Source organism: Lactuca saligna, chromosome 4 (genome assembly GCF_052625555.1).
Source record: "Lactuca saligna cultivar CGN05327 chromosome 4, ASM5262555v1, whole genome shotgun sequence".
NCBI classification, from domain to species: Eukaryota; Viridiplantae; Streptophyta; class Magnoliopsida; order Asterales; family Asteraceae; genus Lactuca; species Lactuca saligna.
The window spans coordinates 333921028-333929481 of NC_136420.1; the positions used below are offsets into that span (position 1 = coordinate 333921028).

Genomic DNA, 8454 nt, shown 5'->3' on the forward strand with positions numbered 1-8454 from the left:
TTTTGACCGAGTTTGACCAATTTTGGCCGATTTTGACCAATTTTTGGCCGATTTTGACTAAATCCGAGTTTTTTGGCCGAGTTGACATTACTCGCCTCGGTGAAGAGCCGATTCCGAGTAATCGACCAAGTACTCGGCCGAGTAGGCCGAGTTTTGCAACACTGATCATTGGTTTACATTATATATATTTTTAGAATATTTTCTTTTGGACGTGAAAAGTGAAATTAAATAAATAATTCTGGTGGACTACGTAGTAGAGGCCCAAGGCTTTTACACCCGTTAACTTTGCCCGCGTCACTGTTAGGGTTTAATAAGACGTTGATTTTGAACGCAAGAGAGCTTCGCGACTCTAATCAACAATGGCATCCAATTCAGGAAAACAGGCTCTTCAGCGAGTGAGGTCATTTCTCACCTCCACCCGTAAATTCCAATTTCAATCTAGTACAACCGGATTGTCGCCAGAGACTTCTAAAACCTTCTCTAGCATCTCCGGTCGCCGAAACCCTCGTTTGTTGTCCAGGTTCATTTCTGCATACAAACCTTTTTTATTCGATTACTAAATACGAAACATATACATTTTGTATCAAAATCTGTCACTTCTGTTAGTCTATAAGACATTCATTTGTAGAATTTCGTTTACATTTATGTTTAAGAGACGATGAATGATTGGGGAATGTCAATTTACTATATGAAGAGTTGGACATTATCCTCAATTCACCAATCACAATCGCACATCTAGTTGATCTTCAGAAATTCGAGAAATTTCCCATTTTGAAACACAGTGAAATTAAGTGTGATTATGAATCAGGAAATGAATTCCTTTTTAGGTCAAGGATTGAATGTAGAGAGTTTAGGGTGCATCTGGGTGTGTGTTTTGGAAGTGGCTATTGCAACATACACAATTGGAATCAGATAATGAATAGATCTTGTCTTTAAAGTTAGTGTAAGCTACTTAATGTTACAGTATCTTGATAGTTATGTATGTTAAGCGTCAATAACAAGAATTTAGAAGCAAGTTGTAGTTAAAATATTCACTTTTATTGTAGGCTTCCAGTGGAGTTGGGTGGTATGCAGTCTCTGATGCCTCTTCATTCAGCAACTGCTTCAGCATTGCTCAACTCAATGTTGTCCTCCAAGGTTGGCCAGTGGGGTACACTATCTGAAGGTGCATTGCTTCAAATTGCTTTTTGTATTTCAAGTTTCAAATTGTTTCAGTCAATCTATCCCATAATTCCCTTTTGTTTTGGTGATGCGATTATTTGCTATGTATTGTTATTATGTCTGGTTTTGAATTCACATAAATCTTGACTAACCTTACAATGTAATGTAAGATAATGGAGTGCTCTATTGACATCATGTAAGATAGTCTAATAATACCTTTTTGGGTGAGACAATATTACAATTTTTGTCCCATTGACATTAAGTCTATTAAGTTGTTCTTTCTGCATTAAGTTAGAAATAACTTTTATATTGACATTAGTTTCATTTTATTTACTTGACAGGATTTGCGACCCCACTATAACATGGCCTTCAAATACCAAAAACATATGAAGATGTTACAACAAATGCATTTGGGAGTTTTTCTTTTGTTCTCTTTTCATCCCAAATAATTTCCCATAACTAGAACTCGATGCAAATGCAAATGATACGGGTGTTTTTGTAATGAAAGCTAGGTGAACATTTCATTTGTGCTTGGGTTTTTGTGGCATTCTTTAAATACTGTTGATCCTGTTTACAGAAAACTTGTTTGTTGTACACTACCATATTAGCATTTTGTGTGAATCTAATACCCGGGTAATGAATCCAATTTAAGAATAAATGGGCACCATACCAAAGATATTGATTGTTTTAGAATATTATTTCTGTAATCATAAAATATATGTTTTCATGTACAAGTGTTCAAAATATATGAGTTGCACTTGGTCTTGGTGTGTGTAGGAATGGTTTAAAGTTAAAGTCTTAGCAACTAAAGTGTAAAAGTTTTACTTGAGGTGTGGATTTGGCTTTTTGTGGGTAGGCTGTAAACGAAACAATTGTTCATGAATCCTTCAAAATGATGTTCGTTACTTAATAAACAAACGGACATGCACAAAAATTTATGTTTGTTTAATTAAGTAAACAAACAATTACAATGGTTTCGTTCGTTCATTTATATTTGGGGTTTTGACGTTAAAGTCCTTAATTTCTCAAATTTTGTCAATTTAGTATTGTGAAGATTTCTTGTTTGTTAATGAAAAAAGTTAGCCAAGTTTTTTTTATTCTTTTTTGCTTTGTAACATGTAATTTATAGATTTCTAAGTTACCATTAAATCGAATTTGCAACAAAATCTTTAAGTTTATAAGTCTTTTATGTTTTTATTCGAAGTATATTTTTGTTTTCATATTATATGTATTTATGCAGGGAAAACGTATTCATTTGTTGTTATTTTTTTAACTAAACATCATATAAATACGTTTTTAAGAAGTATAAATACATATTTGTACTTCTATATTTCTAAAAACATAAAAATACATATTTATATTTCTATAGTTCAAAAAACACAAAATATATATAACGTTTTACTGATTCTCTTCAAAGAATTCGCAACAAAAGATCTTGGTGAACTTAGTTATTTCCTTGGCCTTGAGGTCACATGCACGTCAAATGCCTTGTTCCTATCCCAAAAGACATATGCCTCGGAAAGTTTGAAACGAGGTGGCTTTTTCGCTATCCCCATGAGTACTACTCATGTGTTCTCTTCAATAGGTACCACATTTTCGGATCCAACTTACTATCGATCTTTGGCTGGAGCTCTATAATATTTAACAATCACTCGACCAAATCTCTCTTACGTTGTCAGGCTAGTCAACTTCTACATGCTCCAACAACTTCTCACTTTCAATTGGTAAAAAGGATTCTACGATATGTCACATGCAACCTTTTGCATGGTTTGGTCTTCAAACATCCAATTAACCATTCTATTGCTGGATACTTTGATGTGGATTGAGCAGGACCATTGAAACTAGACGATCAACGTATGGTTATTTAATTTTTATTGGAGGTAAGTTGGTCTCATGGAGCCCTAAAAGCAATCTATTGTTTCCAAATCCGGTTGTGAATCCAAATACAAAGCTATGGCAAACACGACCTTTGAAATTATTTGGATCACCAAATTTTGCTTGATCTGAATGCCTTATCGTTTGGTCGACCTACTCTATTATGTGATAATCTCAGTGGTGTTTTTATGAGCCAAAATCTGATTGCTCACAAACGTGCTAAACATATTATTAACTATTACTTTGTCGCGAGTTGGTTTTAGCTGGGAAACTTCATACCAAATTTGTTCTTACCAAGCTCCAAGTGGTAGATATGTTTTCACCAAACCGCTTCCTCAACCTACGTTTGAGTTTTTTCAAGATCATCTAGGCCTAAGACCGCTAACGTTTGTTTGAGGGGGGTATTAGCGATTATAGATAGTTTGGTGTGTGTGTGTGTGTATATATATATATATATATATATATATATATATATATATATATAATGACATCTATTTTTCAAGAGCATTACCATACCATATTAAGGGGGTGTTTGACTAAGTTTTTTTTAAAACAACTTATTAGGTTCCACATCACTATAAGTTAAAAAAGTGTTTTGATTAAAATAATTTATTCCGGTGGGGAACCTCTAATATGTCATTTTTTCATAAGTTACCCTACACTTACTTGTTAACTTATAAGCTAATAAACTAATAAGCAATAAGTTTTTTTTGCCAAACACCCCCTAAATGGTTATTACTTCCATTTATACATACCCAAACCACTTGTACTGTTTATCGTCCTTTTTTTTTTTTTTTTTTCCGTTTTCCTTAATTCCTTATTAATTTAATGTCCCACTAAGTAAAATGCTAAAATATATAAATAATAGTTTATAAAAATAAACCTTTAGAATATTAGGTGTTGTGATTCAAAAGTCGATAAATAGGCCTTTGAGAAGGCCAAAATACTCAGGTGTCAACTTGTTCATTGTGATCTTAAACCAAGTTTGGTCACAAATTAAAACATTTTCAACGATGGTATGTAATTCGAGGATTCATATTGATTTAGGTTCTCGAAACCTTAAAATATTGAACAAAATCTATATAGAACCTTATAATAAGGACAATAATCACCGTAATCAGGAAGTCCATGCGATGAAATTTGATATTATAAGGACCAATAATGAAAAAGATTTCATTTTTAGACTAAACAAGATTAAAAATATACAAACTACCTTAATCATATCAAATCTTGTATTTAACCGTTCTTTATTGCAAAAGTAAGATGCCAAAATCTACAAACTAATGATAATACAATGCTCTAACTGGCCCTCTTGGTTGAGTTCTTTGAACCTGCAAAGCCAACACATTTAAGAAACATAGTAAAAACCTTTTTAGGAACAAACCTGATATAATAAAGCCTTCACCCAATATATTTATAAGATAAAAATATAAAAAGTTAAAAATGATGAAATCAATTATAAGTAAGGATTAAAATAAAAACCTGTTAAGAAAGAGCCATATGCAGGAGGGATATTTGAATCAACATGTATTTTCTGATTGTTTCAAATTTTGAATTATCCAAAATTTAAGTGAAGGAGATAGAATTTGTTGAGAAATATAAAGATTCAAAACACAGGTTAAAATTTAATATTATTTTATTGATGACTACTTGTACTATTAGATTAATGATTTGAACGTCTTAAAAAAATAATATTATTATATTCAATCAATTTTTAGAAATAGTGGGATTTCTTTTATAAGATACTAAATATATATATATATATATATATATATATATATATATATATATATATATATATATATATATATATATATATATATATATATATATATATATATATATATATATATATTAGATGTGTGCGCGCGCAAGACAGCAACAATAAATAGTTTTTTACGGAAAAATAATTATTAGATTTTGTTATTAGTTATTATGTAATAAGAAAAATTATCACTTTTAATTAAAATATTTAAGTTTAGAACTTATACTTATATTGTATGTTTATACATTTGATGTAAATTAATTATTATCAGTATCTACTTTAAGAAATATAAATTAACTTATATTAATGGATTTAATATTTTAAAATTTGTATTCATAATTGATTTGTACAAAAAGTTTTGTATCTTGTAACTCTTAAAATTCAAGATATGACTAATATATTATATATATATATATATATATCTATAGAGAGAGAGAGAGAGAGAGGTGGGTTCAATTGAGAAAATAAAAAAGGTTGAGAATAAGGGAATCATTCTCAGCCACTCATTTTATTCAAGCATAAAAAGAGACGGTGACAAACTTGTAAATATGAGAACAACCTTTAATATCAAATACATATCTGTAGTTCAAACCCATTCATCGTCTGCAGCAAAGGAGACCAAGGTGAAGATTCTCCGGTGCTCGTCTTCGTTTGATTAAGGGGGAGAAGCACGGAGGTTCGTCGCCCGACTCGCAAACCGAGATGGTCTTCGTGGTTTTGACTAGACCAAGAGGTGTTTGGTTTTGCTAGGAGATTGCGGTCGGAAAGAAGCTAGAAGCGAGGGTTTGGTTTTTCTAGGAGATTGGGTCGGACGTCCGCTGCCTCTCATTTGCTTCCTGCCGGCGAGAAATGAATAGAGAGGGAGGCGAAGGAAGATGGCATCAGTGTTAGTGGGTCAACGAGCCAAGGCATAAAGGGAAACCGAGGTTCCAATCGACGTAAATAGTCTAGAAGATGGTGGCTTTTGGCTGTGGTAATCGACGGGAAGTGCTGAAGGATCTCGATGGGGCAGTTGCTGCTTCAATTGGTACGGTCCTCTTCTCGTTTCTTTTATTTTGATTGCAAATCAGTTAGGTGGGTGTTTGGGTGATCGATGTTCAATGGGTGAGTAGATGGGGGAAAAGGATTTGATCAGGTTTGGTGTGTTCATCATGAACAGATGAAGAAAGGGGTTTGACTGGAAATCAACGATAACGACGGGAGTTTGGTTTGTTTCATTTGACAGGAAAGAAAACAGATGACAATGATTTCATAGATGTTTGTTTGCTATTGTTTAATCTTGTTTGGATAGAAATGTATGGTGTGTTTGGTTGGATCATTTGACACGAAAGTTTGTATGTTATTCATATGTGAATAACATATAAAAATTATATATATTTGTGAAAATACATTATAATATTCATATGTGAATATATTGTGTAATATTCATATGTGAATATACTTTGTAATATTAATAAGTGAATATATCATCTAATATTCACAAATGAATATACTATGTAATATTCACATGTGATATACCATGTAATACTCTGTAATATTCAGATATGAAAATATTATCTAATATTCATAAGTGAATATACCATCTAATATTCACAAATGAATATACTATGTAATATTCATAAGTGAATGCATAATCTAATATTTAAATATGAATATACTATGTTTATTATATGCTATATTCATATATGAATGATACTTAAATTGTAAAAAAAAAAAATTAATCATAGTTTTTATTCATAACTGAATAACGAATGTACTGTAGTAAAACCTGATTTATTTTTATTCACTTATAAATAACGATAACTGAAAATATAAAAAAAAAAATTTATTTTATCTTAAAACTATATCAATATGGATGTCTATTTGTAAAGAATAAAAAATCATGAATTTTGGTATATTTAAAATCATTTTTCGATAAAAATAGCTTCTTAAAAATAAAAAAACGAAAAAACTATGTTTTTGTATATATTAAGGTAATAATTAACGTAGTTTAAGGAAACATGTTTTCTTGGAAAACACATGTCTATTTCTTTCCAATTTCTGCAGGTATATATATATATATATATATATATATATATATATATATATATATATATATATATATATATATATATATATATATATATATATATATTGTATAGGTTATATGATGTATTATTGTATTTTCTTATTTACTCTCCATATATTACGTATAAATGTTTGTGGTTAATGAACAGACCAATCATGCGGCCATATTATATGTTTATTGTTTCCTAAAAACAGGAAATCAAAAGACTATTCTTGATGCTTGAAACCTTTAAGTTCGTTCTTCCTTTTCTTCTTTGGCCGTGCGTGTAAATAATAGACACTAAAACCGTTTTAATATTTCATGTCGGGCTTATTGCTATTCAATCAAATATCATGTTTTGGGGTGATTTAAAATCACAAAATGGGCTTTCATTTTATGATGTGGGGCATAATGTTTGCTGCTATTTTTTTTATGGAACCCAAAGGTGCTCCAAATCCAATCTCAATCGCTTCAAATATCAACGAGTTACTAGGGTGCTGTTTGTTTTTTGAAGTCAAAATGTCTGCAGTCTGCGGATCATATCTGCAAGCCTCTGCGGCAGAAGAGGTGGACCAAATGTCTGCAATCTGCAATAAGAAGACTGTTTGTTTTTAACGTCTGCGGGCCGTTAAAATAAATTGAATTTTTAAACTTAATTTCATGTTATAAACATTAAAAATGTATTTTTAACAAAAAAATGAAAGAAAAAAAAAAACTGCACGGTGGTCATGTTTTTTTTTTTTTTAGGTTAAAATGAGGTCTGAAGACCTTTGAAGACAGTGACCCATGTCTGCGCCAGGAAGACCTCGCGCAGACGTTTTCTGATCTGCGCACTTCCAAAAAACAAACAATCTGCGAGGGCATATGTCTGCGCGGCGCAGACAAAAGTGGTTGTGCAGATCTTCACACAAAAAACAAACAGCCCCTAAGACATTGGTAAAATTTCAGCTCGATTGGAGCACATTTACCCTTCGATCCCATCTGTTGATTAAGACAACACATTGCTGCCACCAAATTTCCAAAAAATCTTTAAATCACTTCGTTTTATTGTTTTATCGATGATGTTTCTACATGACTTCAAACGTGATTGCAAACGCTTTCCATGTGACTTCTATCAGTGCGCAAAGATGTCATTACATGCTTAAAATTGTGTCAAACCAATGATGTAATGAAACATATAAAATTCATGTTAAATATACACATGTTGTGAAAACGATTAAGAAAATATGCTAAAATAATGCATAAAAATGAACCTAAGACTCGCTGGCAGAATATATTTTAAATAAGTAGGTTGTATGGTTATTTACAAAATTAAAAGTCGTGGAACTGAATTTGTTTTTAATATTAAATTTTAATAAGTTTATTTTATGTGATTTTATTTTATGCAATTTATTTTTCAATTTTCATTTTAGCAATTCAAACCCCCTCTTTTAAATATGTGTTTGGACTAGTGATTATACATGACGCCAAAAGACATTTACTTTAGTCTCTAAGACATATCCCTGTGGATTCGACATTGCTTATTATGTACTACTGTTTAGCACAAAACAAGTAGTCAATTTTATTTCCCTCTTTCTATTTGTTAGGTTTGGCACATGTAAGAATA

At 31.1% G+C, this 8454-nt stretch overlaps 1 long non-coding RNA gene across 1 annotated transcript; it reads left to right on the forward strand.

The window, feature by feature from the left end:
* Positions 1 to 297: 297 nt before the first annotated feature.
* Positions 298 to 1819, forward strand: LOC145044161 (uncharacterized). The gene is made up of 3 exons (XR_013681236.1): positions 298 to 520; positions 1047 to 1165; positions 1503 to 1819. It is a non-coding gene; the product is annotated as an uncharacterized LOC145044161 (long non-coding RNA).
* The last annotated feature ends 6635 nt before the right edge of the window (positions 1820 to 8454 follow it).